We start from the raw sequence: 8,891 nt of genomic DNA on the forward strand, positions 1-8,891 counted from the left end.
GTTCACAAATAAGTGAAGCCAAAGCCTAATATTCAGCCTCAGTTGAAGATTTTGTAATCGTAGATTGTTTCTTAGATTTCCAAGAAAACGGGCTAGATCTTGATGTAAGCAGTCGTGGATCGGCGCGAGGAAGGACATCCGACCTAATCAGAATCACTGTAGCCGGATATCTGGAGTGGACTGGAAGAGGATAAGAAAATTCCATTTCCAAGAGAGCCCTTGAGATACAGAGTACCCGATGGCGGCATCAAGATGCATAGATCGTGGAGATTGCATGAATTGAATCAAATTGTTACAACATAAGTAATGTCGGGTCTAGTGTCTGTTAGGTAATAAGACGACCAATAAGGCGTCGAGAAATGGAGGGATTCGGAAGAAGAATTTCATCCTCATTATTGAGTTGAGATTTATGTTCTATTGGAAAATAAGAGGGACGAGAAGCCGTAAGACATGAATCTTCAAGAATATCTAAGTGTAGCGACGCTGACATAAAAAAATCTCGTCCGAAGAACGGGAAACTTCAATCCCAAGAAAATATTGAAGACGTCCAAGATCTTTGAGAACGAAGGTTTGTTCAAGAAAATCTTTCAATTTAGAAATGGCATTATCATCCGTGCCAGTGAAAATTATGTCGTCAACATAGACGAGGACATAGAGAGAAAGGGAATCCTTCGTGTAAGAGAAAAGGCAATAATTAGCAAAGGATTGAACAAAACCTCGAGAGAGTAAGGCACACGAGAATTTTGAAAATCATTGACGAGAAGCCTGTTTGAGACCGTAAAGAGATTTGTGAAGTTTACAAACTCGGGTCTTCCCCTGAATAGAAAAACCAGGCGGTGGTTTCATAAACACCTCTTCATCAAAATCTCCTTTAAGGAAAGCGTTGTTCACATCAAGATGATGGAGAGACCATCCTTTAATAGCAGCAAGAGAAAGGAGCATGCGAACCGTAACTAGTTTGGCAACAGGGGCAAAAATGTCGGTGTAATCTAAACCCTCTATTTGAGTATAACTTTTAGCTACTAATCGGGCTTTATAGCGCTCGATGAAACCATCAGATCGATGTTTAATTTTATATACTCATTTTCAGCCAATGGGCCATTTACCTGGAGGCAAGTCAACAAGAGATCAAGTACGATTAGATTCTAAAGCGACAATTTCTTTAGCCATGGCATATTTCCAAAGGGAAGAGGTCATGGTCTCAGAGTAATTTCGCGGATCGACATTGGAAAGAACCGAGGTGAGGAAGACTCGATGGGGAGGCGAGAAAGAGTTAAAAGAAATGTAATTAGTGAGAGGACAAAAAATAACCTTATCGGGAAGAAGATTGGACTGTTGTAAGGCTGGGCAGACATTATCACCCAAATGTGAGGGTAGTCGACGTGAGCGTTGAGAACGGCGAATGGAAGGAACGAGATCAGAATATGATTGGGAAGTAGACGGGTCAGTGACCTCAGTATGGAGAATGCCCTAGTCCGGGGTGGGTGCCGACAGAGAATTATCAATGTCAGAAACAGAAGTGGATCGAGGAGTGTCCAGCAGAGAAGAGGTGGGCACACCCACAACAGAAAGGGTAAGAGGAGTTACCGATTGGGCCTCAGTATGAATAGGAGTGTAGTCCAGAGTAGGAGCGTTTGTAGAAGACGAGATATGGACGAAGGAGGGACCGAGGCATGTTGAAAGTACCATTGTCTGGAATCGAAACAAAAGATTTATCAAAGACGGGGGGGCAAAGAGAATGTGTTGATGTGAGGCATAGGAAACTTAGTTTCGTGAAAAACAATATCTCTATGAACGAATATTTTCTTAGTCGTAAGACAAGGGATTTTGTAGCCCTTTTGGCAATGTGGGTAACCAATGAAAACACCGGGAATGGTTATAGGATCTAGTTTTGTTTTTGGATGAGGATTACGAGTATAACATAAACAACCAAAAATACGTAAATGAGAAAGAGAAGGGGTCGAACCAAGAAGCTTCTCATGAGGAGATTTTCCATCTAACAAAGGTGTAGTCATTTATTAATAATATAAACGGCGGTCAAAACGTATTCACCCCAAAAGAAAGTGGAAGATTTGCTTGAAGCCGGAGAGATCGAGCGTCCTCCAAAATGTGGCGGTGCTTTCTTTCTACCACGTTTTGGTGTGGGGTATACGAACAAGATCGTTGATGTATGATGCCGTTATCTTCTAACCAATTTTGGACATCATGGTTTATAAATTCAGAACCATTATCAGAGCGGAAGGTTTGTATTTGTGAAAAAAGAATGTCTCCTTTTCCAGAATGTAGGGTAGACAAGTGAGTGTGAAATAGCATCTTAACAGAATTATAAAAATTGGATAAAAAAAAATTTAGTACCTGATTTGCATCCAAGTAAGAAAACTCAAGTACATCGAAAATAATCATCAACGAGAATGAGAAAGTATTGACATCCCGAAGAAGAAGGAATGGAAAAAAGGACCCCATAGGTCCGCATGAAGTAATTCAAAGGACGAGAAGTGCAAGAAGTACTAATAGGAAATTTTAAACGTGTTTGTTTAGACAACAGACAAATTCCGCACACCGTTTTATTAAGGGTTATTTCCCTAATGGCCCCCAACTTTGTGACCAGCTTCCCGCCTGGCCCCCAACTTTGTGACCAGCTTCCCGCCTGGCCCCCTACTTTACAAGAAATACCCATATGGCCCCCTTCCGTTATAACACCGTTACTCTCTCTCCTCTATCTCATTTTCTCTCTCTGCCGCATCATCTCACTTCGCGCCGTCATCATCTTCTTCGGCAGGTCGCCGGCCGGCCAAATTTCCGGCCGGTGACCTTCAAATAAAAAAAAATTTCTCTCTCCTCTCTCTTTCTCTAGAATTTTTTTTTTATTTTAATTTCCTCACCTCTCTCTCTCTCTCAAACTCCGGCGAAGGGGTTTCCCTTCGCCGGAGCTAGGTCTGTTCAACGAACAGACCTAGATATGCTCACGAGCAGACCTTGAAGGTCGGGGAAATATACCACAGATGTTTTATTCCTCTCTAAAGGTTTGGTTGAATTTCCTAAAAAATAATTAAGAAATTAAATAAATATGAATTATTATAAAATTGATGTAGATTATAGTGGGTCTCTCGGCCAAGATGATGGGCCTCACGGCCAAGAGATCAAGTAGGCCTCAGGGGTAAATAGTCTAGGTTATAGATTTAGGAGTTTCTAAATTTAAGTATTTTATTTAATTAGGAGTTTCCAGGTTTAGATATTTAAGTTTAGGAGTTTCCAAATGGAGAGATGAAATGAAAGAAATTACTTTAATTTCTTCCAAGAATTTTTTGGAGAAATGACGATTAAGGAAGATGAGTAAGAAGATGAAGACGAAAGGAGTGGATATGTGAGGCAGAAGAGGCTAACAACCTTTGGTTGGAGTGGTAAGAGGTATAATCTTCCAAAAAAAAAATACGATTTTGTTTAGAAAATAACAAAAAAAACAAAGATTTACACTAAATACTACAAAAACAAAATCAATAGGTGAGGTCATTTCGACAAAAATGCGGCAAATATTGGAGTCTAAAATGGAAGTCAGATGCAACTGGAGGGTACAACGACCAGCGGATCACTTACCGGGGACCAGAAAAAGAATAACCTTTATTTAGATCTGACTTCCCTTCAAATGATTTTTGAGGGTGAATTGTAAGATATCCATACGAAATTGGTAATTCGACGGCAATGGAAGCTAGAAATGAGTTTGGTATATGATCGGTGTTGGACAAAATTTTTCCTTCACACACAGGGACAGATCCAAGGGGGTGGGACGGTGTGTTGCCCCACCCCCTGGATGCTCCCGAGAAGTTTTAGTAAAATCTATTCATCACTACAAAATTGAAGGTCTTTCGTTACGGCTTATATCCGTAGAAAATTGACAATCTCGTAGCAAGTGAGTAACTACGAAATAGACCGTAATCAACAGTGACGTCGCAAATGGCTTTAGTTACAAACTTTTAGCTAGGATAGTACGTAACTATAAAATAAGCTATTTGATTGTGGTTTTGGTCGTTGTTACAGAAGGCCGTATAATCATATTTTATATGCTATATCTATTTCATTTAATTTATCAAAAATACTATGTTGCATATAAAAGTTTGTTTATTGAAACGGTCTCCGTTAAAAGAATTTTTTCAGCTACGAAGTTAGTCAAGATACGCTTAAGAAACAAAATGAGTGATCCTTAATTGACTGATAGTTTATTTGTCTTTATTAAAAAAGAAGTTTTAATGAAATTGACAATGAATCGATTATACAAACATTTCAAAACATAAACTCTCGTAGAGGTAATTGTGTTTGTAACCCTTAATGTATTTATATAATTAACGAATATAAGTATTTTTCTAATTTCTGTGTTTGCAAAAGAAATTATTTTTGATAATATAATTTTGCACCGCCTATGACGAAATCTTGAACGCGTCTTTCTCCAACAAAAAAAAGCTTATCAACTAATGTTCATAAATCGGGACACAGATAGATTTAGGGAAAACTAAAATTTATATCTACAAATAAAACACCAAATCATAACACAAAGTAAGGTATTGGAGGTCGCTAGAAATCACATCCACCAACTTTATGTTTTGTTGGTTGAATACAAATCGAATCAACCTCGTGGATATTAATACATTTGCGTTCCATTTACTCTTATTTCTTTCTTCATAATCATCACAGTCTTTTTTTATTAGTGAACTTATCGAAAAACAATTTATGATAACCCACACATAATGACATATCAAGTCTAGACGTATGCATGCAAGAAAAACAATTAATACCAACTAATATTTCCATCAAAGCCACCACATCCACAAATGAATATAATGAAAATTACAAAGAATTAAAAACAAACATAAACATGTAAGTAGGTCTTATGATACACCTACTTGTGGAAAGCAAAGCACGAAATAGTAAAGGGAATGGTAGCCACAAGCATAGTAGTTGTCTTATTTTAATCTTAGATTAACTCGGTGGTGGTTCGACAGTGGTCCGGTGGTGGATCAAGAGAGGCAACAACCGCAGGAAGAGATAAGACCGTCACTACAAAAAAAGGGCCTAATAGGGACACGCATTTCTATGTCTGTCCCTAATACATTTAAAATAGGGACAATTTTGTAATATTTGTCCCTAATAAAATTACAATGGGGACAAATAAATAGTACATTTTAAGGACTGTGGTGGGACAAAAAAAAAAGGCGCTCAATTTAGGTGTAAATGCTTCCCGCAATTTTGATCCAAATTTGGGCGAAAATTATCCCTCGTATAGTCAAATTTGTAAATCATTTTTTCCTTTTCTTTTTTTCTCTCCCCACGTTTTCCCCTCTTTCAGCCGAGTTCTTCTTCACCAAGGAATTGATCTCCTAATCTTCATCCAGGTTAGTTTTTTGTTTTTCTTCTTCTTCTACAAACTATTTTTCTGATTATTAATTGAATGACCGTGTTCTTCTGTTCCAGGCTGCTGGTTCTGATAACCTTCACCCAACATGTTAGTTTCTTCTCCTTCTCCTTCTCCTTCTCCTTCTCCTTCTCCTTCTCCTTCTCCTTCTTCTTCTTCTATTACTACTAACTATTTTGACATTATTGATTCCTCTATTACTACTAACTATTTTGACATTATTGATTGAACGATTCCACTGAAGTCGACTAGAAAAACTCGGCTATGACAAATCGATTTGAACAAATCAGAGAAACCGGCTGCTTCCGTAAGTATCATAATGATTAAGTTTCTTTTTCCATCTTCTTTTTTAGTTCCTAACCATAGTTATAATGAGTAACATTCTATTAGAATTATTTAGGGTTTTCAAACAATAAACTTAATTTCTAGTATAAGAAAGAAATTTACTTAGGGTTTTACTAGGTTATTAGTGAAAATCAAAGTGTGTTTTATTATTATATTTTCTTGACCCCAAATTTATATTGCCCAGTAAATCACAATGAGATGATGAAGGGCCATCAGAAGCAGTGAAGCCATGATTGGATTTGATCCCATTCAGTATTTCGATTTTGTGATATTATCTTCATATATGCAGTATGCCGTCGAGGCCCAGTTTGTTCGTAGTGACCAATGAAGTTGGTTTATCTTAATTTGTTGAGTCTTCTTTTTGCCAAAGGTTATAGTGATTGTCAATGGACTCCTGCTCCAACTTCGGAAAACCACACAAATAACTTTCTTTGTGTATTGCAGCTACTTTCTGGTTGTAGTTTCATTTGCACATGCTTTCTCCTTTAAATGTTTCCATTAGAGAGCGAAATAGTCCTCAAGGACGGAAAGGTTGTAGGTCCACCGAGTCTTTGTGCATCATATATCTGTCCTACTTTTAGTTTGACTAAAGTTATTTATCAAAATTGCTGCCCATTTTTGTTAATTTAATATATGTTATCTATCCGAACTACTTGTATGAAATTAGGAGAGAGAATGGAAGACTGGTTTTTGAAGTTGATAAAGAAACTCATTTGCTTGCAGGAGAAGATGCAAGATCAGATCGATTATCATCTCTTGAGTCAGCAAGATCAGTTTAGACTTCCATACCATCTTATTTCAGGGCCACGAGCTACCCATCTTTATTCATCTTAAAGCCATCAGGCTTTACAGTCCTTGGTGTAGACCTTCTTAGTTATGTTCGCTCTGGTTTAACTTTTCTTGCATATCTAGGTATGACAAATTCAACAAATTTAGTTTGTATTCACAACTTTTCAAAATATTTTATGCATCCGTAACTCTGCTAAATTTAAGCTTATACATGAAAATAGCACGATAATCAAGATGGTTTATGAATGAACCGACTTCGGCTACTTTATCATGGTCTCACGGATGATATTTTCTATGAAATTCTTAATTGTTTGATGTGATTTTCTTTTCTTTGTGCACTTGTGCAGTCCCACCATGGCTATAAATATTTGTTAATACAAATATGCAGCGATTATCAATTTATCATTTAAGTAGTTGCTTTTTGGTTTCATTAACTCTTATAGTTTGATCGCATTGGATTTGAGTCCTTCGCTTATATATAGTGGCTTTTTGCACACTTGATTTCTACAACCAAGGGCACACATCAGTTGTGTTGAACGTTTGAACAGTGGAACGACAATGAAATTTGGAACTTTTTGTTGCTTTGCCTCATTATAACGTATGAATGAGAAGGGCCAATATGTAATGGAACTTGAATTTTGTCAATGCAGGTACGTGTGATATATCTACATCAGGAAAGTTGCCCGCCAAGTTACTTTTCTAACTTTTGCTATTATTCTCTCGTTTTATGCCTATTATATAATAATTGATGTGGTATGCATTGCTCTGATTTGTTAAAAAATACATGTATTTTTAGCTTCAAGTCTCTTCATTCTTCGTAATAAGGCTCTGCTTGGTATCTGGGTAGTGTTAGAAGTATCAAATTTGGAAGAATGTTATAGGGGATTCAGGCTATTGGAATTGTGCGTATGAAAGCCCAAGCTTCTATATCTTTTATGATTCGTGCCTTCATCTTATGCTAGTTTTAACTTTTGTTGTTTAATTAATGTTATAGGGGATTCAGACTATTGCTGAAATTTAGTTCGCAGGTTTTTATATTTCTTGCTTTCGATTAGGTTTGTATTCCTTTTATAGTTATCCCTCTCAAGCTACACAATTTTTTTTTATTGACAAAATTGTTATCCTTTTGATTGTGAATGAAGCTGCCAAATTCAGATACCGGTGAGGGCTTTAATCTTTATCCTTAAACGTATAATTTTGTTCTTGTCTGCAAAACATCTACCTTGCTAGCTCTATTTAATTTTGGAAAAGCTCCTATTAGCATATAGCTAACTGCGTCAAGGTTTTATCAAATTACTTGTTGACAAGCAACAAGCCTGTCTTAGTACGTACCAATACTTCAGCTCCTTTACGTTTTCATTCTTCATTATTTAGATGTCCAAGGGTAACTGCTGCGTCGCTGCAACCCAAGGGCTGCAGCTGTTGTTGTGTCGCAGAGTTGTTAGCCTATCTACGTGCATCTTTCTGTCTTTGCTTACACGATGAGGGATTGAAGCCTCTAAGACGTTATTATGCCGCTTAGTTTTTTATTTTACAAAAAGATTATACTAACTTGCTGTTATGATACATTTAAGATTCCATTAAAAACAAATGAAAAAAAGAGATGATTTTGTTCCTATGAAGAAGATATAGTAGTATGTGAAATTATATTCTATTTTAGTGGATTACTATTTTAGTGGATTTCTTAGCACTCAAGGTTATTTCTTTTTCTGTACATGTGTGAAAAAATCAGTGCATTTAAGTTTAGGTTCAATTTTTATATGCTTTGTACTTGCATTATATTTTTTTTCGATTTTTTATTATCACACACATACTGATATTTGAGATTTTACAGATTGTCTACGATGTTACTACGGTGAAAAGTTTCAACCATGTCGAGAAGTACTTCAATGAGATCGATAAAGATGCAAATGATAGTGTGTGCAAGTTTCTTTTTGGTAACAAATCCGAGTTGTTATGTCTGACTGGTTTGATAACATATAGCTTGTTTTTTATTGTTGAATTTGTTAAATACTCTAGTTGGTAAAGGTTTTGACTACAATAGCTACAAAATAAATACATTATCATTTTGTATGAACAGGATGTGTTGATTATGATTGTTTTAATTCATTTTAAGTTGAAGCATACAAATAATTTCTATTTGAAAATCCAAAAGAAATTCTTGCCATATTTTCAATTACCGTTATTAGGTTTTTCAAACGCAAGCTACAGAAAATTTTCGGCAAATCCGTTGAGAAGGCAACTAATTGTCCCAAATCAAGCTAGAAAAAATTTCAGTCAAAACTTTTAGGGACAGATGTCATTGTCCCAAACGTAAACAGGAAGAAATTCCAACCAAACTTTTAGGGACAAT

The 8,891-nt window shown here is 36.4% G+C and overlaps 1 long non-coding RNA gene across 2 annotated transcripts; it reads left to right on the plus strand.

Annotated features, from left to right (window-relative positions):
* Positions 1-5,046: 5,046 nt before the first annotated feature.
* On the plus strand, positions 5,047-8,615 carry LOC147569488 (uncharacterized). 2 transcript variants are annotated; one of them, XR_015238734.1, is made up of 8 exons: positions 5,047-5,384; positions 5,464-5,494; positions 5,649-5,711; positions 6,473-6,661; positions 7,189-7,228; positions 7,335-7,440; positions 7,533-7,593; positions 8,373-8,615. It is a non-coding gene; the product is annotated as an uncharacterized LOC147569488 (long non-coding RNA). The 2 variants fall into 2 exon arrangements; XR_015238733.1 differs by lacking the exon at positions 7,189-7,228.
* Positions 8,616-8,891: the final 276 nt, after the last annotated feature.

The sequence above is a fragment of the Eschscholzia californica genome, unplaced genomic scaffold (genome assembly GCF_041429995.1).
Source record: "Eschscholzia californica isolate CP2 unplaced genomic scaffold, dmEscCali1.0.p SCAF_1, whole genome shotgun sequence".
NCBI classification, from domain to species: domain Eukaryota; kingdom Viridiplantae; phylum Streptophyta; class Magnoliopsida; order Ranunculales; family Papaveraceae; genus Eschscholzia; species Eschscholzia californica.